The 25,369-nt window shown below is 47.1% G+C and overlaps 1 long non-coding RNA gene across 1 annotated transcript in view; it reads right to left on the reverse strand.

The window, feature by feature from the left end:
- The window catches only part of LOC114894733, a 60,166-nt gene extending 50,439 nt beyond the window's left edge, over positions 1-9,727 (reverse strand). Inside the window, exon 1 of the long non-coding RNA XR_003793294.1 lies at positions 9,165-9,727. This is a non-coding gene — a long non-coding RNA (uncharacterized LOC114894733). The remainder of the gene's footprint in view (positions 1-9,164) is intronic.
- Between the last annotated feature and the right edge of the window lie 15,642 nt (positions 9,728-25,369).

Genomic DNA, 25,369 nt, shown 5'->3' on the forward strand with positions numbered 1-25,369 from the left:
CACATGTCGCAACTAAGAGCCCACATGCCGCAACTAAGACCTGGCGCAGCCAAATAAATAAATAATTTTTTCTTTTTAAAAAGGACTAGGGGACTCCCCTGGGTGGCGCAGTGGTTAAGAATCCACCTGCCAATGCAGGGGACACGGGTTCAAGTCCTGGTCTGGGAAGATCCCACATGCCGCGGAGCCTGTGTGCCACAGCTACTGAGCCTGTGCTCTAGAGCCGCCAAGCCACAACTACTGAGCCCGCGTGCCATAACTACTGAAGCCTGCACGCCTAGAGCCCCTGCTCTGCAGCAAGAGAAGTCACCACAATGAGAAGCCCGTGCACCGCAACAAAAAGAGTAGCCCCCGCTCGCTGCAACTAGACAAAACCTGCGCGCAGCAATGAAGACCCAATACAGCCAAGATAAATAAAATATTTTTTTAAAAAAAAAGGACTAGGAAGGTGATATTGGGCATCAGGAAAAGTGCTGAATACAGAGTCAGCAGATAAAATATCAAGCCCTGCCTCCGTTGATACTGAAAGGTAATGGCCATGGGTTTTTAGACGGGCCACAAGGACCCACTGTCACCCAGAAAAGATGACTGACAAATTTCCCAGGATAATTCACCAAGTGTAGCTGTTTAATTGTAGCCCCAATTTTCAGGATCTTGTCCTTGGCCACAACTAAATGGTGTGGCCATCCCTTAAGGCTAGACTCACATTCACCAAGCTTACAATAAGCTGATGCATATACCCAAATGCTCACATTTAAATTCACCATGAGAAGTGCAATGGCTAAATCATCCATCATCTATCCATAGAGAATCTGTAAGGGAGGCCAATTCATCACCAGACAGTTGTCATGTGATTTGGGCTCCGTGCAAGTGGAGCTGGCTATGTGACCAGGATAGGTGACAAGCTGGATAGAGAGAGCCTGATGGTCTGTCTCCCAAAGAGGTACTTATCTCAGTAGCAAACTCTCTGACAGCCCAGACAGCAGTCCCCCACTGGGGATCACATATCCTCAGCCAACAGCCTCCAGGGCTCCCTGTTTGCTAGACTGGGGCTGATTCTAGCCCCCCACCCCCCCCTCACCCCACCAAATTTATAAGCTTTCTTTAGACATGGCAGTGTCACCCGTTGGGCTGTACCAAAGATCTTTTCCCACTCCTGGTCTAAATGACATTATGTATTTAGGGCAACTTCCCAAACCGGTGTCTCTTGACCTCAGCAAGTTATTTTTTCACACTAAGCTTCCATTTTTCCACTGGAGAAACTAGGTAGGGTGATGTAAGAATTAGCTCACAGGGCACAGCGCAGAGCCTGGCTCACAGGAGGCACTCAGTAAATGGCAGCTGGTAATTCTATGTGATACATGAATGACGGTGTCAGATATCCCAGCTCATCTCGGGGAAGGCTGGCCCCTAGCTGCCGTGATGGCCCCAGAGGAACTGAGTCCCTTATGCATATTTCTGTGGCTGCAGGCAGAGCCAGGCATCTTGGGTGCACCCCACCCCATCCCCCTACCTGCCCCCGGACACACACACTTTCATGTGACAACCTTTTCAATGTGTACACATAACCAGCAGTGTTCTTCCTCAGCTTAACAAAACAAATTGGTCAAGAGTCAATACAGGTCTTAATTACAGGCTCTGCACTGGAAGACTGATGGTGGAAGATGAAGAGGGAAGCGCAGGCCCTCGATGGGCGCCTGTAATGAGGTGTCACTGGTCCCCACAGTAAGTCATTTATAAACATGGTCTCCCATCTGCGGCTGTCAGCATCCCTGACAGAGCTTAATGAGCTGCTTCTTCCTGCCCCGGGGTTAATGTCAGAAGCTGATCATGTTTTCTGTTGCAAAAGGCACTGCCTGGTGGTGAATTTCGTCTACAGATGTCCCCATTCTCTCAGGAAATGTATTTTCCCAAAATTTTTGGCAGGTATACACACTGAATTTCCCTCTGGGGCCTCTCAACCTCCAGGAAGTGCCATTGCTGAATTCTCCATTTGCAGCCTCTTTCTTTGGCTTGGGTGGGTTCAGGAGAAGAGTCCGCCAAGCCTGGAGTTTGGGTCCTGGAGTGAGGTGGTTAAAAAGGGAGCCTTAGGGCTTCCCTGGTGGCGCAGTGGTTGAGAGTCTGCCTGCCAGTGCAGGAGATGCGGGTTCGGGCCCTGGTCTGGGAGGATGCCACATGCCGCGGAGCAGCTAGGCCCGTGAGCCACAACTACTGAGCCTGCGTGTCTGGAGCCTGTGCTCCGCAACAAGAGAGGCCGCGACAGTGAGAGGCCCGCGCACCGCGATGAAGAGTGGCCCCCACTTGCCACAACTACAGAAAGCCCTTGCACAGAAACGAAGACCCAACACAGCCAAAAATAAATAAATTAACTTTTTTAAAAAAAGGGGAGCCTTGGCATCTGAATATGCAGGTTTGGATCCTGGCTCTTCTATTCACAAACTACATGACCTCCCTCAGTTTCCTCGTCTGTAAATTGGGAGCAATAAGAGATAAAAGAAGAGATAAAAGAAGCAGCACGGTGTGCTGTGCTTCACCACCCTGGCTCTGACCAGCTGAGGCTAATAACCACCTATGGACTTGGAGAGACCCCAGGCCAAAAGACCATCCACAGACCTAACTGAAGGCTCTTTCTTAACCAATACACAGTGAGACTTACATTAACTGACCATGCACAAAAGCCAATGGACTCACTCCATCCAATCTGGGTGCAAATGGCAACTCTTAATTAACACAGTCACAACGAACCTCCCTTCCCTAGCACATAAAATTCCCTGACATTTTCCCTTCCAGAAGCCACTCGATGAATTTCCTCCACTGCGTGTCTTCCATTGACTAATAAATAAGTAAACTCGGTACTCAACCTTCTAATCACTGAGATAGCCTTTGTTTTTCCTTTAACAGCACCTCCCTCAATAAGAGTACTTTCTCATGTAGGCAAAATGAGGCTCCCCAAAGACGTCCATGTCCTGCTCCTCGGGATCTGGGAATACGGCAAGTCACCTGACAAAGGATAATTAAGATTGGCAGGTGGAATTAAGCTTGCTGATCTGCCAATCTTAGGATAAATAGATTAGCCTGGATGATCCTGGTGGACCCAATGTAATCACAAGCATCTTTAAAGGGGGAAGAGGGAGGCAGGAGAGAACCAAAGCATTGGCAGCTGAGACGGACTCAACTGATGTTGCTGGCTTTGAAGATGGAAGGGGCCATGAAGCAAGAAATGCGGGTGCCCTCCAGAAGCTAGAAAGGGCAAGGAAATTCATCTCCCCTAGAGCTTCCAGAAAGGATGACAGCCCTACCAACACCTTGATTTTTGCCTAGTGAGAGTCAGACTCCTGAGCTCCAGAACTGCAGGATAATAAGTTTGTGTTGTTTTTAAGCCATTATGTTTGTGGTGGTTTATCACAGCAGGTGTAAGAGATGAATACAGGTATCCCCCTCATGAGGTTTTTGGTGAGCTCTTACAGGTAAAGTGCTTAGACCATGCCTGGCAAATCCTAAGTGTTCAATTAATATTACTATGATTTTTAATAATGCCGTCCATTTCTTCATTATAGAGCTTCTCACCTCCTCCCTCCCTTTGACCATTCCCACAGCTCAGCTCCTGCCAACAGAGGTGAAGGAAGAAGAACTGACCTTTCCTGAGCACTTCCTGTGACCAGGCACAGTGCCGGGCACCTGGTCCAGCACTTGGCACCTGCCCTCTCAGTGGGTGAGTGTTCTGGAATCACCTTCTCTAGAAAACCAAGCAAATCTGGGCCCCAGTAATGGTAAGAGCCCAGTTACAAATCATTGGCCGTCTGGGGCATCTAAACAAGCGTCATCAATTACACTCATCCAACCCTTCTCCAAACACAAGTAGGAGGCACTGCTCTGTTAGGTGTTCTCACACCATCATCTGTCAGGGGAGCTGAGCTGCCCTCGACGCCCAAGCTGAGCAGGTCCCTGCCTCTTCCCGGCTCCAGAGCTCTTGACTCATCCCCTCCTTTCAGGACCGATGGCCCCGTGATTTCCTTATTCATCTGCCTCTTCCTTTGACTGTGACCAACTCGAGGTCCCGGCCAGTGCCTAGCCCTGGCACAAGGGTGTCAGCAAGTCTTCGCTGCGTGAAGGAGGGGGAAGGTATAGATCATTTTTATTTGTTCCTTGAAAAAAAGCAGGAGCTCTCCACAGCACTGCTTAGATTAACAACTTGGGCTTCTCCAAGGTCCTTGCCAGGGCCAGGACCAGGACAAGGGTGAGGCAAGAGAAGAACCCAGGGTGTGAACTTTAAAAAGGTACTCCCTCTCCGGGGCTAACCTGTACTGGGACAAACCCAAGAGTCAGGGCTCTGTACATCTGACACCTTAGATGTCCCAGCCCCGCCCACTGCAGTCAGATACTGTGTCACCAGCCACTGTTACTGGAGCTTGAAGCAAATCTCATTAAACTTCTTAATGATAAATAAGTCAATTGTCCAACGTCACTGGAAGATGAAGAATTTAGACTGGTAAGGATATGCTGTGCTGTGATAACAAATTAATCCTGAAATTTTAGTGGCTTAACGGAGCAGTTGATTTCCCACTCACATTCCATGTCCACAGTGGCTCAGCGAGGGAGCTCTGAGTGGTCTAGGGCAGTGACTCTCAAACTTTGGGATGCAGAAGCATTAGCTAAGACCTTTGTTTAAAATTCAGGTTCTTCATCCCTACCTCCCAAGGTTCGGATTCGGTAGGTCTTGGGAAAGCCCAGGCATTTATATTTTTTTGCGCATTCCCCAGGTAATTTAGATGCAGGTGCTCTGTGGACTGGATCCAGCCAGGCAAACCATTTCCACCTAACAGCTGGGCCCTGCCAGTGCCACATATGGTCTGACCCCAGAGCACTCACGGATCTGGCAAAAGGCTGGGAGTTCGGGTAATCTTCCCGAAGAGGCACAGACTTGGATGGGCTCGTCTTAAGTGGGGAGAGCCTGCCATCACTGGGGATTCTCAGTGGGTAGCTATAGCCCAAGGCATGGAACACTTGTTATAAAGACAACTGTAGCCAAGCGGGGAGGGGGCTACCCATCCCCAGGGAGCCGGACACCATACCACAGACATTTCTGTAAGCCAGGAGGGCTGTGGCACTGGACAGAGCAAATTCTGCAGCACAAGCCTCTGTGAGTTGGAAAAGAATCCAGCACTGAGTAGAGCTGAAAACAATGACAAGAAAGCTGGTCAGCGAGGGGGGCCAATGACCCCCCAAGGCATGGGAACCCTATTTTGTGCAACTTAGGAAGAAACATTTAATCTCTCAGCAGCCGGTATAAGAAGTCATTCATAGGAGGGGACTTCTGTACTGAAAAGCAGCCCTGATGGGCACCTTGGGGGTTGAAGCGAGCAATATACCAGGGGTCAGGCAAAACATGGAGATGATTCCAAAGAACACACACACACACACCAAAAAAAAAAAAGGAAGAGGAAGACAAAAGGCCGAGGGAGGCCTCCTGGCAGAAGGATGAATGGGAAGGAATCCGAGTAAGCTATAAAAGTGTCTATCAGGTAGTTTGCTGCATGGTGTCATCTCCAGTGAAATCTCCATTGCTCACTCACATTGGGAAGAGTGGGTTTTCTTTGGGGGAGGGAGGTGGAAGGCTCCCACCTCAGGAGGGCTGAGCCCTTTGTCAAGAGTGCAAATCAACGGGCGGAGAGCCATCCTCCCTGCTCCAATCTGGGCCACTCTGCAGTCTAGAGGCTCTGGCCCCTCCAAATGGTCTTGGAAGAACTCCTGGGCCTCTCTGAGCAGAGGAAGAAGCAATCACACCTGGAGAAATCACGAAGCAGCCCCAGTGCCTGGCAGGACTGAGAGGGACAGTGATGGTTAACCGAAGACTGTGCCTAACCGATTAGGCTGTGATTAACCAATGAGAGGCGTGCAACCCAGGAAGTGGGCTTGATGCTACATGCAGGCCAGGCAGCCCCTGGAAGCTCTTTAAATATTTGGGGCAGGGTGAACATATAAGGCTTGGAGCTAGTGCACCTGCAGGAAGGAGCTGGGAGCCGGGGTAATTTGGATCATGCCACTAACCTAAACAATCGGCCATGAGAGTAAATGTAATAAGAGTAATAATGATAATAACAATAGTAGCTAATGCTTATGTAAACCTACTAGGTGCGGGTTGTTTATTAACTTATCCATCCCCACAACAAATTATGATTTAAGTATATTATTGTCACCATTGTATGAAAAAACTGAGCCCAGGGAGAGTGAGTTGCTTGAGGGTACACAGCCCACAGTAGCAGAGCCATCATTTGAATGTAAGCAGCATGCCTTTGATATCTATGTTCTAAACCATTGCCCTCTGATATATGTAAAAGTGCTTTATTAAATTAATTGTAAAGTGCTGAGCAATGTTACGTATCACTGGCTCCTGAATATCTAGACAAGAGATATTAAAACATAAGAAAGCAAAAACCGACCCGTAGCTCTGAAGGACTTTCAGAGAGGTAGAGAAAATTGTGACTTAAAGATACTCCCACCTAGGGCTTCCCTGGTGGCGCAGTGGTTGGGAGTCCGCCTGCCGGTGCAGGGGACGCGGGTTCGTGCCCCGGTCCGGGAGGATCCCTCATGCCGCAGAGCGGCTGGGCCCGTGAGCCACGGCCGCTGAGCCTGCGCGTCCGGAGCCTGTGCTCCGCGACGGGAGAGGCCACAACAGTGAGAGGCCCGCATACCGCAAAAAAAAAAAAAAAAAAGATACTCCCACCTAACCTGCAGCCTTCCCCAGGTGGGCAAAATTGTTCACCATGCCCAACATAGCTGCCCTGTTTCACAATAACAATTGCCATTCCAGGCACTTCTCTTTGGCAGATCAAAAAAAAAAAAAAAAAAAATCAGTCAATCCTTAGGAATTGCTATGAACCAGATCAAGCATTGTTTATACCCAGAAAGTCACAGAACTGGGCAAAGAAGACAAAATAAGAAGCCTAAAGGGTCAGTTCTGGGCTTTCTCAGCACGGAGAGTCAGTAAACAGAGACAGTCCTGGTTAAAGGGGGAAAGTGAGCACAGACTAATACAGAGGTCACCAGGAGATGCCAGAAAGGAGATGCCAAAAAGAGTAAGAGTTGAGTGACAGAAGCTGAGGGTCCTGTGTGAGCACAGCCAGGAATAACAGCGTCAGCTGCAGGCAGTCTGACCAAATCTGCTGAGCCCCATCCACTGGAAAGCCCCTAGTCCCAGGTGCAAAGGCTCTGCCCAGCATCTGAAAAACACGGCAGTGAAACTCCTCCTCCTGGTGACCCTAGGCCCAAAGACCAGAACAATTCACACTTTGCCTGCACCGTAGCCAAGATCAGGCCCCCTGGAGGCTCGTGATGTGTCCCTCCAGCTCTGGCAGGGGAAGGAGATAGCACGGGAATGTCCTTGCATCATGTGAGAAAGGTTTCCTGATCTCTGTGTCTGCATTTCATCTTTGTTGATATATTTATATCAGGTCTTGATCATCACACTTGCCTACAATTTAGGCTGTTTTCCTTCCAAACACACTAAATACGTGTTACCGCTAAGGAACTGAGTTCTCAATTTACACTGTTTTGCACTCATTTCTTAAAACATCTTGGTGCCATCTCAGTGTGAACCACAAAGCCAACCCTGCGATCTGGACCACGAGGGCAGCAAGCAGGCATCCACCCTTAAGAGCTCTTTTGGAGATGCTTAGAGTTCTGCAGTCATCCTCATGTTCCATAAATGCTAGGAACCACAGAGAAAGCCAAGAGGGGCCTTCGTTCAACTTTAAACAAATCCAGATAAGCAGACCCCAGGCCAACCTATCCCGACTACAAAAGACCCCAACAGTCTACCACGCTCCCATATTCCATGCACGTGAGACCCAGGACAAAGATGTCCTGTGCGATCTCCCAAGACTGGACCTGCTCACACAGCCCATCCCTCCTGTCCATGACAAGTTTGAAGGTGGCTCTTGTGGTGTCCTCCCCTTTAAGAATGAAGCACTTTGACCTTGACTAGAATAGCAAGAAATCTTCTCTTGAGACTGCGCTCTGAGAAGCAAAGCACTAGGCAGAATGATCCCAGACAAACCCAGTCTCCGCAGTTAGACAGCTCCCCAGATCATCCCCCTGCACCCCGAAACACAGCAGGACCCAACACCTGGGGGAGGGAAAGGGGTGGGAGCGTCACAAAAGAGTCTGCACTGGAAGAGTTTTCGTGCACTCAGGGAGCCGTGGAAGCGCCTTCCTAGTGCCCACGTGTGAATCCCACACTCCTCTCCACCCAAGCTCGCCACCACTTTCTACTGAGTAGCAGGGCCAGATTCTCCCCCTGGAGCCTGGGGCTCTCCATGTTTGCCTTGGCTTCATTCTCTTCCTGTTCCCACTTTTCTAATTCGCCTGCTTCCATGCATTTGCCGCCACACAGGTGCCCTTCCACCCGGATTCTACTTTACCCATCCTTCCAGGCCCCACTCAAACCCCACCTTCTCCACAGTTCCCTCACGCATCCCCCAAGCTGTGCTCAGTCTTGTGTTTCTGCATCACACCTGGTACTCCTACTGGGATTCTTCATTACCTGGGGTATAACTTGGGCTTATTTCCTTTTCATGTGCTTGTAAGAACCACCTGTATTCCAGTCCAGGTTCCCGACACGTAAGCTGTGTGACCTGGGGAAAGCTGCTTTACCTCTCTGATCCTGACTCCCTATTTGTAAAATGAAGACTGTAAAGTCTACCTTCCAAACCACTGGGGAGATGAAAGCAAATCACATGGATAGTTCACCTATCACAGTGCCTGGCGTGCAAACATTGCCCCATGAATGTCAGTGAAGCGCGATCCTGTAGGGTTTGAGTGGACGGGCTCTGGAGCTGGGCTATCTGGATTGAGTCCCTGGTTTTATAACTTTCGAGTTCTGTGACCTTAGACAAGCTACAAGCTACTCATCCTTTCTGTGCCTGAGTTTCCTGCTCTTAAAATGAGAAGAATAGAACCTAACTTCTGAGGCATGCTGGTGATGCAGTGAGTTCAATCCGATGGAGGGCTTAGAAGGGTGCATAAGCGTTAGCTCTTGTTGCTGGCAGCCCCACACTCCCCTCCTGGAAGGCAGGGCCACGCCCCCAACGCCTTAGCAATCCACACCTCATCCAGCATCCCACCTGGTCGCCACAGAGGAACTGAGTCAAACCGCAATCACCTACCTCAATCCTCCTCCAAACCATGCACCTCCAGTCAGCAGGGAAGATTTTGCCAGACGCAGTCAGATAACACCCACGTCTTCAGTGTCCTTCCATCACCTATCTTCACGTCCCGAGATGGCAAAATCAGAACACTGAGCCGTCTCACTCAGTTGTGCATTTCACAGATGGGGAGAGAGGAGCACAGAGGCCAAGAAACTCCCCTGGAGTCACACAGTAATTACATTTTTCTCTCAGCCTGACTTTCCCCGCAGGAATGGCTGCCCTTGTCAGTTTCTTCCCTTCCTGCTCCAGTCCCAGCCCCCGGGGCTTTGCTGGGCATTGCTCACAAACCAGGGGTGATACTTCACGCCAAGCTCGAGTTGCCGGCAGGCCATGGTCGGCACAGGAGAAGCAGAGGTCTTATATGAGAGGCCCCTCCTTCTGGCGGAAGGGCCTCTGTGCCCCTCCCCACATTATCGCATTATTGGCTCCAGCTCTGGGCCCAGCATCCCCTGCAGATAGGGCTGGCCACAGGCTGGGGGCACCACGATGTGAACTCTGCACCAATTCCTGGATGGGCGGTGAGCGGCAGGTTCACATCTTTCACATCCTTTTACCCTCACAGCCACCCAGCAAGGCAGCATCTCACTCCTTTCTACAGATGAAGGTGATGAGGTCACGGGGCAGGGGAGGAACTGACTTGATCCAGTTTTCACAGTTCACTCGGAGGTTCCAAGGATCCGTTTATAAGTGGAAAGACTGGTCCATAGTGAGAACCGGGAATGCCCGTTGGCTCCGCTGTGTTGCCCAGGGGGAGCCATTTCCTCCAGCCACACTCAGTTTCCCACCTGAACAACAAAGACTTGGTTAAAGAATCTCCAAGAGAGTGTCCTTTCATCTCTGACATTATCACCAAAAGGGTGATCCCATATATTTGGCAACCCACAGCCACCCCCAAATGAGTCATTCCAGCCGGAGGTCTTGGGGTCCCACTGATTCTTTATTGCTTCTTCCATAAGGTGCATTAAAAAAAAAAACAACCCTCTTTCTGCTGATTTGCAAGTTGCCTTCAGGTGCACCTGGAGATGTTCTCTGCCCTTCTCTTTCCCACTTCCTTGCCTTTTCATTCGCACCCAGCCTTTGGCTATCCCAGGCCTGGACCTCCTCATGCTGCACTTTTAAGTGGTCTCCAGGATTCCTGCTGTTATCGACTTTTAAACCCAATCATCATCTTATTTGTAAAGCACTGTTAGAGGTGCAATGGAGTGGAATGAGCACCAGCTGAGGAATCAGACACACCCAGGAAGGACGCCAGGCTCTGCCACTCACCAGCCCGGACAAGTTAGGGAGCTTCTCTGAGCCTCAGTTTCCCCATCCTTAAATGGGAGTGATGATAGCAATCCCATGGTTGTGAAAACTGCCTAAGATCATACATGTGCCTGGCACATAGCAAGCTCTCAATAAACCTCAGCTGTGAGTCTTATTAAAGCGCTTGCTGCCCCAATGAGGAGTAAACAGATGCTCTTAGTACCCTGCTCACTCATCCCGTCATCCTACCCCAGACGTCATCTGCAGACAGTTCCTGTGTGCACAAATGTCTACAGGACAGTGCTGGGGAATTAACACCCCAGGAACAGGCCGAAATCACTGAAGAATGGGAGTTGGTCGATAAATTTCCAAGCTTCCTCACCCCAGTGCATCAACCCTGAGCTGTGTTCCATGCCACCTCTCAGAAAGCTCCAGTGGGATTGAGCCGCAGTTACCCACAGCCAGAACCTGCTCCCCCTGACTTCCCCCCTCGGTCACAGTTCATCCTGCTGTCCCCTCCCCCATAAACTGCTTGCCCCCAAACCTTTATCTCAAGGTCTACTTTGGGGAGAACACAAACTAAGGCAGGGGCTTCCCCGGTGGCGCAGTGGTTGAGAGTCCGCCTGCCGATGCAGGGGACACGGGTTCATGCCCCGGTCCGGGAAGATCCCACGTGCCGCGGAGCGGCTGGGCCCGTGAGCCATGGCCGCTGAGCCTGTGCGTCCGGAGCCTGTGCTCCGCAACGGGAGAGGCCACGACAGTGAGAGGCCCGCGTACCGCAAAAAAAAAAAAAAGAAAAAAGAAAAAAAAAAAAGAAATGAATCCTGCCAACAACAAGTGAGCTGGGAAGCCATCCTTCCCCAGTCAACCCCTCAGACGAGCCTGCAGCCTCAGCCAACACCTTTACTGCAGCCTCCAAAAGACCCTAAAGCAAAGGTTAGGCTGTTCCCAGGTTCCTGACCCACAGAAACCGTGTGATAATAAATGTGTGTTGTTTTGAGCTACTCGATTTGGGGGTAAATTGATATGCGGCAATAGATAATATAGATAACAGTACACCTAGTCTACTGATTCTGATAACGTGTAATTAGAACTCAGAGTCATGATTGATACACATAGTCATTCTACAGTCAGCAACAGGGAAAAGGCAAGACAATTAGTTTGGGAGACAACCTTGTGTCACATCACGAATAATAGTAAGCAATATTCCTGGCAAGGAAATCCTGTGCACGCACACCCCCCAGTGAGATTGAATGTCATCTCATTCAATCCACACCACAACCTGTAATGTTGGCACTACTCCAATCCCTGTTTTATAGATGAAGAAATTGAGATTCAGAGAGTTTAAGTAAGTTATCCAAGCTCACAAAGACAGCGCTGAAAACCAGGATTTTAACCCAAGCCTCTAACTTCAGAACCTTCCCTCTAAGCACTGCATTATAACCCTGACTAGGCTACAAATAGGGTAGGAGCCCTTTACAGTCTATGAGAAGGAGGGCAAGGGTCCATCCCTGACTCTAGTTTCCGCATCTATTATGTGAAGTACAGAAGTTCTAAGGGACCCCTGAGATCTATGTCTGAGACTGGGGGTGGGGTACAGTGTCAGTAACTCTTTGGTTGAGCCCTATAATCACGCAATAAGATATATGCATCGCAGTTTATTATAACATTAATGACAATAAAGAATGATTAGGAGAAGAAAAAAATAAAACTCCTGAGGCAGAGAGAACTGTAGCTTTGAAATCAATTGCAGTGAAGGTTGCTGAATTTACAGACTTAAAGGGTCCAGTATCCCAAGGATTTTTCAGATTCTTGGCCTTCCTATACTTTCTCATTCAGATAACCCTCTGTACAGTAATTCTTTTTTTTTTTAATTTTTTTTTTAATTTGGCTGCACCGGGTCTTAGTTGCAGCATGTGGGATCTTAGTTCCCTGACCAGGGATTGAACCCGGGCCCCCTGTGTTGGGAGCACAGTGTCTTAACCACTGGACCACCAGGGAAGTCCCTGGATAGTAATTCTTTAAGGGGAATGTGATTTTGCATTTAAAACTCCTTAGCCCATCTTATACACTTATTCACTTTTCTGACCTCATCTCCCATGTCTGCCCCAACCACATCTAAGACACACTCTATGTTCCATCCAGTTCAAATTTTGACTATTTCCTCTGGTTTCTATGACTGTTCCACTGTTTAGAGTACCCTTTGTCACTTGGCAAACAACTGTTGTTTTACACCTCAGTTTGACTATAACTTCTATAAAGCCACTCTGGAAAAACCTTTTGTGCTGTCATGTATTAGTTACCTATTGCTGTGTAACAAATGACCCCAAATGTAGCAGCTTAAAATGACAAGTATTTATTATCTCAGGTTTTCTGGGAGCAGCTTAGCTGGGTGCTTCCGGCTCAAGGTCTTTCTTGAGGTTAGAGCTGAGGTGTCAGCCTCGTCTGCTGACATCTCAAGGCTCAACTGGGGCTGACAGATCCACTTCCGAGCCCACCCCTGTGGTTTGTGTTGGCAGGTTTCATTTCCTCACAGGCTGTTGTACAGAGGCCCTCAGTTCTTCACCACTCCTTGGGGGCATAGGTCTGCTCACATTGTGGAAGCTTGCTTCCCTTAACATATGTGATACAGAGAGAGACAGAGAGACAGAGACAGAGGGAGGTGTGTCACTTGTCACAGTCTTTTTATAACCTAACTTGACATGACATACATCACTATTGCTGTATTCATTCATTAGAAGCAAGAGTATAAATCCAGCCCACACTCAAAAGAGGGGATCAGGTGAGGACGTGAATACCAAGAGACAGAGAATCCCTGGAAGCAATCTTAGTGTACATAATCACTTCTCATGATCAAGACATTATACTTTTTTATTTATTTGTCTTCTTCCCCTCAGGGACCAGACTGTGAGTACCCAAGTCAGGACTATGTCTTTTTATATAGTTTCCCATTTCTGACACATGCCAGGCAATAAGGAGTGAGTGGCCTTGACACTTTCCTGCCCATTGAGCTGCTCTCCCAGAACCTGGATCAGAATGGGGATCTATGTCCTGTTAACCATCACAGAGAATAACAGTCTCTCTGATGAGGTGTCTGTTCCTGGAATAAGCCCATTTGCCCAAGAGCTCCCTCCTCTGCCTGCTTTCTTCTGGGTCACTGAATGGAGAGATAATCTTCTTGAAGGCAGCTCCCTGCCCAGGTGTGTTTTAGGGTAACCATTACTTTCCTGGCCAGATTGCTCTCCCCCCACTTCATGACACCTCCCATGAAGACCCCATCCCTCCTTGTGCTTTTCTCTTTCCTGTTGAGTCTGTCTCTTTTTCTTTCATTTCTTCCTTTCTTTCTCTCTTTCCACTGGCCTACTTCACTGAGTCAAATTCCAGTTTGAAGGAAAGCCAGAACCTTTTGTCCCTCAGTGTAGTGGTGTGTACAAGGTGTATGGAATCAGACTGCTTAGCTTAGAATCCCAGGTCTGCTATTTATACTAGAAGTGTGACCTTAGGCAAATTATTTAGTTTCTCTGTTCCTCACTTTCTTTATCTGTAAAACTGTGATACCCATAGTAGACATATCTCATAGTGTTGTTGGAAAGATTATGAAATACGAAGAACAGTGCTTGACACGCAGTGTTATAAAGATGCTTGCTGGATCCTGCCAAACAATGTGCCAGAATAAAATTAATAATTACATCTAAGAGGTCAGATGTCCTGTCCAAGGCCACACCAAGAGTTAGTGACAGAGCTGGAAGGAGACCCGGGTCTCCAGACCCCAATTTCTCTGCATCAATCAGGAAAGCGATACTCTCCAAGTTGATGCTTGAGTCATTCTCAACTCACTGCAGTTTTTTATTCTCTCATAAGGATAAGTCAACACTTAAATGAGCAGCATGAGTTTCCTGTTGATGGAGTCAGCTCATGGTAACATCTCTTTCAGTATGTTGGTTAATCACAGGAATCTTGAGGTGCCTGTGAGGCTGGGAAAGTAGGTGATTCTAGGCCCATCATGAATTGACACAGACATGGGGCCCAGAGGGTGCTCTAAAGGTTCAGACTGGATCCATACCCATCCATCTTGAAGAAATCCTTTGCTGTCACAATATATTAGCTTCCGTCATTTTTGTTTTCATGATGGCTCTGCTGAGAAATGTTGCCAAATTGGTTTGTGATCTGTAAAATGAGGCTGGAACTTGCTCCCACCTTGACGGAAAGGATTGTTTCTTATCTAACCCTGAATGCCCAGCGCCTGAGTAGTACCTGGTGATTACACGCTCTGAAGATCTGCTGAGGAATGATCTTTGAAGTCCCTCCCAACTCTAGCATTTAAAAACACTGACAGCAAAGATAGAGACAGAAAAAACTATTGAAAACAGACACAACAACTCAATGAGTACAGACAGCTCTCTGGGGTCACTCATACACAGGAAAATAGGCTCAAACATCTCAGCAGATTCTGAGGGTACCAGTGGGTTCACTACTTGCTCAACAAATATCCATAGTGATGATCCCAAGTCACACAGATAGTTCAGTCTTGTTTAAGGAGGCACTGGCTGGTGCTGTGTGATTAACCATGTTAACTATAGAACACCTGCACTGAAGAGATGATCCATCAAAGCCCGTATCTGGTGACCAATAAAACCACAATAAATTCAGCTCAGCTGACATGTTTTTGGTATCCACTACACATCAGATACTTTGTGAGTTTTGGTTCTCTGAGAAGTAGACACCCAGATGGGATTAGGGGCAGGACATTCTTGGGGGAAATGCCTATGAAAGGTAAAGGGAACAACGGCAGGTGGGGAGAGCCCTCAGACAGAGATGCAAGCCTGACACCCACGGGAGAGGGAAGGCAGGATCAAGAAAGAAAAGTTCAGATCACATGCGCTTCTGAGTTAGAGTCAGCCTAGGCATGGAGGAGCTCCATGTCAGACAAGAATGGTATGGCTCTGGTACTCCTGAAGTGTTTAGTCTTGGGCGAAGTGGTCCTAGGGAAGCTTGGCCTGAACTTGAGTGCAGGGAGAATCCAAAGACATAGCAAGGAGGCTGCCAGGTACCCTGCAGCCCGTGCTCTTGAAGGGAGTAGGACATGGACGTGGTGGCCACAGACCCTCCTCTGTTTCAGAGGTAAAGACCTGCCTAAGATCCAGTATTTTCCTTTGAAGAACTTTCTTTTAAAGGAAGAAGATGATGAACAATGAAAAAAATATGAGAAAGGACTCATGTGGCAGAGAAGAATGAGTCATTAACTTACTTCGGCAAAGATGGTGCCTTGGAGAAGTCTTCAGAGAGCACGTGACCACCGGTCAAAGTGTTGAGGCGTCATAGCTGGAAAGGGGTGGCAGAAAGTAGATGACCAGATGGTCTGCCCTATGGGAAAGAACAGATTTTAAGAATCAAACTGCCTCAGTCTGTGAAGAGGCAGACTGAAAGGGGTCCTAATCAAAGTGCACCAATTTATAAAGAGAGGACCGAAAGTGGAAATGAATTTGCTCATCAAATCCGAGAACCAAGGAATAAGGAGAGGGTGTTTCAGAGCAGATGAAGAAAGGCCTGCTTTACACTGAAGGTTGTCACCTTTTACAGATAATCAGAAGGAAATGAAGATGCTATATAGCAATGCCCCAGTCATCTGACCCTCCCTGGAGAGGAATTTTTCCATGCATATAAAATGTCCATATGGCAGGATGTGATTCTTTTAGGGAAAACTAAAACATAATCATGTTGGAGAGAAAGCTTTCCAGAATAAGTTGACCAATGCCCTGCCTTCTTAAGCACCATTTAGAAGTTTCCAGGGTGGGACTTCCCTGGCAGTCCAGTGGTTAAGACTTTGCCTTCCAATACAGGGGGTGCGGGTTCGATCCCTGGTCGGGGAGCTAAGATCCCACATGCTTCGCAGCCAAAAAACCAAAAACGTAAAACAGAAGCAATATTGCAACAAATTCAAGTAAAGACTTAAAAATAAATAAGTAAGAGTTTCCAGGTGACTCAGACGAGATTGCTATGAGCATGAGTGACTGTGCTCAGACTTGGTGATATCCTCACATCCAATGAAGCGTGGAAGTAGAGAAGTTCCTACACCAAACGGCTCCGAATACTGCACTCCTGAAGTTGCCTTGTCACCGTCTTCATCCACTATGGAGCAATTGGCGTAGCCTTCCCCCTTCTTTCAAGGAATTTGCTTATAGGAAACTTAGACACACTATCCCTTCTAATTCCTTGCTTCTCATTTCCTTTGGGGTAGAAAACATGATAACCGTTCTCATCGAAATTATATTTAAGATGAGACTAAGTATGTTCTGAAGAACTGAGGTTCTCTTCTACAGGTTGATTGATCCACGGGGAGTCCCTGGCATCTATTTTTGCCACAAACATGAGTTTGTACACATGCGTTGGTGGTAGACGGAGGGGTATTGTTTCTGTATTGGTTCTAAACTGTATTCTAGATAAGGAGATCCTAGGTGATCTCATGATAGACAGTTAAGGGAAACTAGGACTAACATTATTTCATATGCCTCTTCAAACCATGCTCGAAGCTTGAAAGGTAAAACCTGGCTTCGCCTCTGCTTATAGTTTGTGCCCTTGCTGAAAAGCCTTCAGTTGGGCAGGAACAGCCATGGCGGGGACTAGCAATCCTGATACGTGGGCTTATTACAAAGACCAGAGAAACGCGGCTGCCCTGCCCCCACCCCCAAGTACATCAGCGTTTGGGAATGAATGAATGAGCAAAGGCTGCTGGAGTTTCAACAATGTGTCAGGCACTGAGTTAGATGTTTTCACATACATTATTTCATTTTAAAGATAAGGAAACAGAAGCTCAGAGAAATCAGTGGAGTTGCCCAAGGCCATGCAGCCGGTAAAGGACAGAGCTGAAGCTAGAAGCGTCAATGCCCTTTCCTTTACATAAAATATCTTGAGGAGCCTGGAAATCCCACCCCATGTGGAAGCAGATTGGGTTAAAGGACAGTATTAGCAACTCCACTGTCACTTCCATCCAAACCAGACATTTGACCCCATCCCTTGGTGCATCCCCAGCAGTCAGCTCGGAATCCTGTTCCCCATTGGCCTCCCGGGCTCCAACAGTCCACACTTGCTTGGCTTGGAAAAGCATTACATGCCCCCTATAATTTAGCAACTTCAAAACCAGACCCCTCTCTGCCTTTCTCATTTCCCCCCATTATTTACAGCTCACCCTTTTTGACCCAACCAAGAAAACCTGCTCACAACCCTTCAGATGGTTTGTGCTTCCTACACCTTCTCGTTGGGTATGCATCTGTCTCAATAAAAATACATCTCCCTCTCCTCCGTCCACCTGGACTCTTCTCCTTCAAATCCCTCCTCAAACTCATCTCTGGGAATAACTGGTTAAACTCAGCTAACTCTTCTAGTTCCTTAGCACTTGGAAAAAACATGGACACTCAAGTCAGAAAGAACTGGGTTCTAGACCTAAGGTGACCAGCAACGAGCTGTCTGAAAGGCGAGTCACTTTTTTTAAACCTGTTTCCTTAGCTGTGAAACAGAGATTTAGACACCTGCACCTTTGCCCAACCACAGCAGATGCAGTATCGGCTGCATCTGAGTGGCTGACTTTGGGAGTCAAACTTCAAGAGTCTGAATCCTGGTGATAGTGCCTTGAGCCAATTACTGAGTTTCTCTAAGCCTCAATTTGCTCATCTGCAAAGAGTTGTGAGGACAAAATGAGATAATACATGTAAAGCACTCAGCAGAATATCTGCATGTTGTAACTGCTCAACAAATGTTAGTTGTCGCTGTTATTATTATTATTTATCACCTACCTCGTCAAGTGAATGTGAAAGCAATTAAAATAAAAGACAATTAAAATAAAATGAGTCAGCAGTGTGCTGATGCTGACTTGTATCAGTTTACGAGACTCCGTAATTTAATGATAGGAACTTTGCAGACAGATCCATGGCAAGTTAGTAGCTTGAGAGCAGCTGTGATGGGAGGCTCCCACTATAAAATGGGATCTCCCACTATAAAAATCAACAAGTACTACAAATCAGGGGTGGTTTGGTTTTTGCTTTTTTCTTTTCTTTTTCTTTCTTTTTTTTTTTTTTTGAGAATCTATTTTTAAACATTTACCAGCACACCCTTGACCTGTACCTGGAACACAGTAGATATTCTGTGTGTGTGTGTGTGTGTTTTCTGTCCTTTTACAGTAATTCCAGCCGTAATTCATTCCTTTAAGTCTCCACCCATGATAAAGCAGCCCAGCCCCCGTGCCTCCTCACTAATGGAGGGGCGCCCTCTAGTGACAGAAAGAGTAATACGCTCTCTGAAATGTCTTCACTACAAGAGGGATCAGTACAAACTACCACCTGGAGGCAGAATCTAACCCTCTTATTTTGTAAATAAAGTTTTATTGGCACACGGCCACATCCATACATTTACAAATTGGCTATGTCTGTTTTCACACAACAATGGCAGAATTGACTAGCTGTAACAGTTCATATGGCCCACAAAGTCCAAAATATTTACTACCTGGCCCTTTACAGAAAACGTTTGCAGACCCCAACCTATAGTACAATTGTGTACGCTGATTTCTTTACTTTTACCCACCTATGTTCATAGACCTCAATCCTCAGATTTATTGGCTGCATGGCATTTGATATCCTATTGTTGTAGACATAGGTCATTTCCAATATCCCTATTATAAACAGTCCTGTAAGTTGATACTGAGCAGGGCCCTGTGGGGCTCCTGGGCACAAAGCCTTTCTGTGTCCCCCATTTCTTTGATTACAGGAAATAGCCTTCATTCAGCCTCTATGACCTTCCCTGAGTTTCAACCGGCAGATTCAAGCAGTTGTTAATTAGGGAAGGGAGGGGATGTGAGACCAGAGAGAAACAAATAGTCAAGAAAAACAATAGTGCAGCCTTGAGGCAAGGTCCTGGCTCCCCATCAAGGGATACACGCAACAGTATCTTTGAGCTGTTTTGCAGATACTGAAGCCCCTCCAGGCAGGAGAAGTTAACGTAATGATGGTATGCTGCCCACGAGCATGCAGACCCCAAATTAGGTGGAACCTGGAGATTGATGATGCTGACTCCTTACCTCACCACCAACCCATCAGAAGAGTGTCCACGAGCTGATCACTCCCTCTTTGAACCATTACTATAAAACTTCTCACTATCCTCTCCAAGTTGGGACACACAGTTTTTCGAGGCAGGAGCCCACTGTGTCTCCCTTTGCCTGACAAAGTAGTAAAGCTATCCTTTTCTACTTCACCCCAAACTCTGTCTTCGAGATTCAATTCGGCACTGGTGTCCAGAGAAGCTGAGCTTTTGGCATCGTAGTGAATCTGTTATCATTTCATTGGAAAAATGTCGAGATATCCCCAAGGTAAAGCGCTCACTCTGTCACTGGAAGAAAAGCACTCACAGAGTCTCTGCTGTTCACTCTCTGTGGGATTTGAAGCAAAGCACTTAACGCTTCCTGAACCTCAGCTCCCTCATCTGATAAGTGGGACTAACAGTATTATTTGCCTCCCTGGGTTGCTGTGGGGAGCAAATAAGATCATTTATCAGCTAGCCTTTCCCAAGCTACAAAAACAAGTTCAGTAATGTTGGTTTTTATCACCTACATAGCCGAGGGAGGTATACATAATTTTCCTCGTTAATCACCTAGGACTCTGTGTGGAGAACACAAATTCTTATTTTGAATGTGCTTCTGAAGCCATTTCCAACCTCCCTGGTCTGGCTCCTAAATCCCACTTACTCCCTTCGAATGTGAGCTCTTCAGAGCTAAGAGGTGAAGGTTATGCCTGGAGACGGGGTGTGGAGGTTGAAGGTCAAGTGCCAGAGGTGGGAAACTCGGGGAACAAGATGTCTTCGGCCCGACGGTGTATTAGAGGCTGAGCCTGAGAAGTGAGGCCTCATTGCTAAAAGGAAACGGGGCTGGGGGCTCTCTCCTCAGCCTTGCAGGGAAGAGGCATCTGGTGAATGTTCCCAGCAGAGCTGCGAAGCAAGGTCCACACTCACACAGGTTGTACTGTGACCCTCAGGGATATGGTCTGCTCCTCCAGCTTCAAGCCAGTCCCAGGGCCAGCTGCTCCCAGCGCCATCCCTGGGGACGGTGGCCCCCAAAGGATGCCGTTTTCCTTCTTTTTTTCTGCCAATATCTTTGGCATCCCCTCCTTCCTTTGTCCTTGCTCCCCTCATCCCCAGCAGGCATGCCTGGCCTGTAGTTGGGATATCGGATGCCCACCGTAGCGGATACCCTAAATGCCCCACCAATAGTGCCTGGGCACTGCCTGTTCCCATGTACACAAACTGGGAGACTTCCAACTGAAAACACATGTGAGACACCGCCTGCCTGGCCCTCTGAGCAGGCTGCGAGGGAGCGTTCATGCCTCCCATTCTCAGCAGCAGCCTTCAACCAGTGACTGATGGCAGTGGTAGAAAAACACCTCTGCTCCTTATCCCTTGGTTAGTAGTACAACGGAGGAATGCTGGACACTCCCTGCCAGAGGTTTCCTGAAGGTTTGAGCCCCAGGTGCCCACAGCAGTAACGTGCAACATGTCTTACCTTTATTGGCTCCTGTTTTCCCCTGTCTTTTCCCTCACTTATATACTTGTGCTCCCCGAGATCCCTACCCAAAGAAACTGCTAGCACTCACTTTCTTATCTCAAGGTCTGCTTCTAAGGTAGCCAATCTAGGACTTCCAGTTATTACCACCTACTTTGTGCCAGACTCTCCGTCAAGCAAATAATCATATAAACTCCTTATAGTGACCAGCATGGGCTACCTTTATGATCTTACCTTTAATCACTCCCCCACTCACTCACTTCTTTCAGTTACATGAGCGCCTCTGTAGTTCCTCCAACAGGCCAAGCTCTTTCTGGCCACAGGCCCTTTGCACATGCTATTTTCTCTGCTTGGAACACCCTACCCATCCCATTGCCCAGATTTACAGCCTTGGGGTGTTAGCTTAAATGTCACATCGCCAGAGAAGTCTTTTCTAATCACCTTACCTAAGTAGAATCCTCCCTTTGCCCCCCTTATTCCATCTCAATATTTTATTTATTTGCTGATTTTACAGCATTCATCAAAATTTGTAATTACGAGCTTCACTGCTTGTTTGCTTCTCTAACAACTATCTTCCTTTCTAGACTGGGCAGGGATGAAATCTGCCTTATTTACTCATATCATTAGTGCTGAGCAGAGTACCAAGCACATAGTAATAAGCACTTGATATGTATTTACTGGATCAATGAATACATGGAGATCGGACACATTTTGTCTTCCCGTATCCCTATGTGTGGACTCATCCATCTTGCTCTCACCAAACACTCACATGCATGATTGCAATCTTCTTAGATGTATTACCATGTTTTTTCCTCTCTGTGCTCCCAAAGAACTTTAAATCAGTTCATCAAAATATATTTGTTGAGATGACAAATGGAAGTAGAAAGATGAATAATTCAGAAGTCCAGATCCCTATATCTTCCTTTAGTGCTATTCTACGACCAGAGAATAGGAAATGTCTTCCAAGTCTCAGTTTCATCACCTGTACAATGAGCACAATAAACCTGCCTCGGTACCATGGAGCAGATGGTGTGTGTGAAAGGGGCTTGCAAACTGCAAGGCACCACACGAAACTCTTACTGAATTCCCTTGTGAGGTTTTGTAAATTGCCACACCAATCCCTTGCTTTCAACATGGCAAATAGCAAAATGCTCTAAGCCTTAAGAGTTCGCTTACAGTTATTAGCCGTTCCCCCTGTATTTCATGTTCCCAAGTGCACTTGAGGCAGAAAGCCAGAACAGAAGCTTCCTGAACCAAATGAGGCTTAGTTGAGTATGAGTCCTTAATTGACTCCAGCTGGATTCACTAAGCCAGACTCCTGGTGGGTTCTTTCAGTACTCTGGACAGCTGCAGGACCCACAGCAAGCCCGGAAGGGGCCCCAGGGATGCATCACAATCTGGTATAGGATATGATCCAGGGGGAGCCTGACTTGATGGAATCTGTCAGTGAAAGGTCAGTAGAGAGATCAAGGATAGCAGATAGGGCAGTTGACCTTGGTTTTGCATGCTGTGAATCCAGGGAAGGCCACAGTTTGAGGGAAGGGGGGAAAGTGGGAGATCTAAATAGGCAAAAGAATCTTAAACTTTGTCAACTTCTCACTCATCTGAGACATGAATTCTTGGACACAGGAGCACATAGATTGATGTCAGGGAAGATTTCAACAGCCTCCTGAAGTTAGAATTCATAGAATTCTCTCTAAGAATCAAATCAAGAGGGGAAGCATGGCCCTTGGTGCCCAATAATCCTGGATCTGAATCTAATCTCCATACCTTACTTGCTGTGTGATTGGTGCAATTTGTTGAACCTCTCTGAATTCATATTCCCCATCTACACACTGAGGTAATAATACTTGTGTTATGGAATCACTGTCCTCAATTCAACACCCTTTTCTACATCCACACCTGGCCATGGCCTCATCATGGATACAGCATACTCCCCTGCCCTTTGCTTTTATATTGGTCATGTGACTTTTTGGTCAATGGTATATGAATGGAAGTGTCATCCACATGAGATGAACATATTCTGGCTAGCTAACTGACAATAGGATTAAGAGACAGATATGTGGACCAGAGCCACACCAGTCAACCTTCTCACTTGCAGTGAGAAGCAAAGCTGTCCCAGCAAAGTTCTGCTTGAGTAAGTCAAGCTCCAGCCAATCCATGTGACGGATTTCAAATGATATGAAATCCACATATCATTTACAGACATGTAAATGATAATAAGACACTGAGTTGTGGGGTGGTTTGTTACACAGCAATAGCTAACAGATACAATAGCTAATATTACCCACCTCTAGACAATATGTAAGCTTCCAGTATGGTGTCTGACACGTATGAGAAGCCCAGTAGATGGAGGCCCTTTCTTTCCCTACTCTGAAAGTGAAGTTTGTCTGATGGTTGCTGCTTATCCTGATGTTCCCAGCTTCTGCTTCTGAGACGCCCCCAATGACGTTAAGGAGATTATTTTCCTTCCTGTTTCATTTGCCTGGTGCCAATTAAATCAAATTTATGGAATTTGTTCTGGTTGGTAATTACCCCGGGAAATTTATTTTGGACTGTTTAAGAAGACATTTCACTCTCCTCCTCGAATTTACTGCCTGTGGGACAGAATTATGACTGCTCAGTCTCAACTGCAAGGGAAAGAAACCATTGCATTATTTATTTCCTTGTATTTATCAAAACAGGTAAGAGATATCAGGCTATTCAAATCTCTTATTAGAGAGAAGGGAAGTCTCAAGGATGTGGTTTCTCGGGCTGCTATAACTTCCCTATGACCAAGTTCCAACTGAAGCTAATTATATCACTAAGCCCTGAGTGGCCCAACAAGGCCAGGTGACTCGTGAGTTTATTCTTTTATGTATTCATTCTTCCATTTTCTCTGCTGTATGAGACAGTGGTGACACACATGAGATCTGGGGGTCCATTGCCTGGGTTCAAAAACTGTCTCTGCCAATTGGCACATGTGTGATATTGGGTAAATTACTTAATCCCTGTGAGACTCAGTTTCCTTGTCTGTAAAATGAGAAGAATAATAATGGTCACCTCATACAGATATGAGGTTAAAATGAGACAGGGCATGTAAAGACGTAAAGTGTTCAACACAGAGCCAGGCTTAATAAGGGCTTACTCCGTGTCTCCTGTGAACTCTGCTCTGCCCAGGGGATACAGGAATGAACAAGACATCTCCCATGCCAAAGGGAAGGTACAGTTTTGTGGCAGGAACAGAAGAGTGAGTCAGGCTAAGGACAGAGGGCTTTGGGGGCAAAGAAAGCCCACCCAACCTAGCTTGGGAAGTAGATCCCTGCCCAGGATCCCACAGTCCCTAGAGACCCATTTAGTTCCACATGTACCAGATGGAATGGGAGAGGCACAGAAGGTCTAGAAGGAAAGACAACTGATTCATACTTAAGCCCCTAGGATGAGTCATGCGTATTCTAACTTGATCCTCACAAGCCTACAATGTAGCTCTTTGCTGGTTTCCTTCTACATGTGAGGAAACTGAGACTCAGGGAGGTTGACTTGCCCAGAGTCACACAACTAATAAAAAACAGATCAAGGAGTTAAGCCCAGATTTCCCAACTCCAGGCACATTTCTGTCTTTTTGGTGCTGCCTAGACCATTCTGAAAGGAAAAGAGAACCAGTTATTGGTTTGCTTGAGACGGAAGAGCCAGATCTGCCCATGTATTTCCTCTTAACTATACGTCTGCAATGCAGTTAATATACCATCATCAAATTAATCAAAATCTATGGGGCTTCCCTGGCGGCACAGTGGTTGAGAATCCGCTTGCCAATGCAGGGGACACGGGTGCGAGCCCCGGTCCAGGAAGATCCCACGTGCCGCGGAGCAACTAAGCCCGTGCGCCACAACTACTGAGCCTGCGCTCTAGAGCCCACGATCCACAACTGCTGAAGCCCGTGCGCCTGGGGCTCGTGCTCTGCAACAGGAGAAGCCACCGCAATGAGAAGCCCGCGCACCGCAACAAAGAGCAGCCCCCGCTCGCCGCAACTAGAGAAAGCCCGTACGCAGCAATGAAGACCCAACACAGCCAAAAATAAAATTAATTAATTAATTAATCAAAATCTAAAATGAGTCAGAATTAAAACTTTAACATTCCCAGAGGTTTAGCAAGGGTTCCTCATTCCCTCACCCCCTTGGGGAAAAAAAAGTCAGGAATCCCATTAGGAAAGCATCTTGGTTTAGGGCTGTTATTATTGGGGTGGTAACTCTCTTTGTTGCTCTGAGGGAATGAAATATGAGCTATCCATTTCCTCTGCCTTTAAATTCAGAACAGAAAACACAAAATACTAAACACATAACAAGGATGTAAATATATTTAACTCTCAAACTATGGCAAATTAAGGTAGAGGGAAGGAAAA

The sequence above is a fragment of the Monodon monoceros genome, unplaced genomic scaffold, assembly GCF_005190385.1.
Source record: "Monodon monoceros isolate NGI ecotype Baffin Bay Population unplaced genomic scaffold, NGI_Narwhal_1 Super_Scaffold_13, whole genome shotgun sequence".
NCBI classification, from domain to species: Eukaryota; Metazoa; Chordata; class Mammalia; order Artiodactyla; family Monodontidae; genus Monodon; species Monodon monoceros.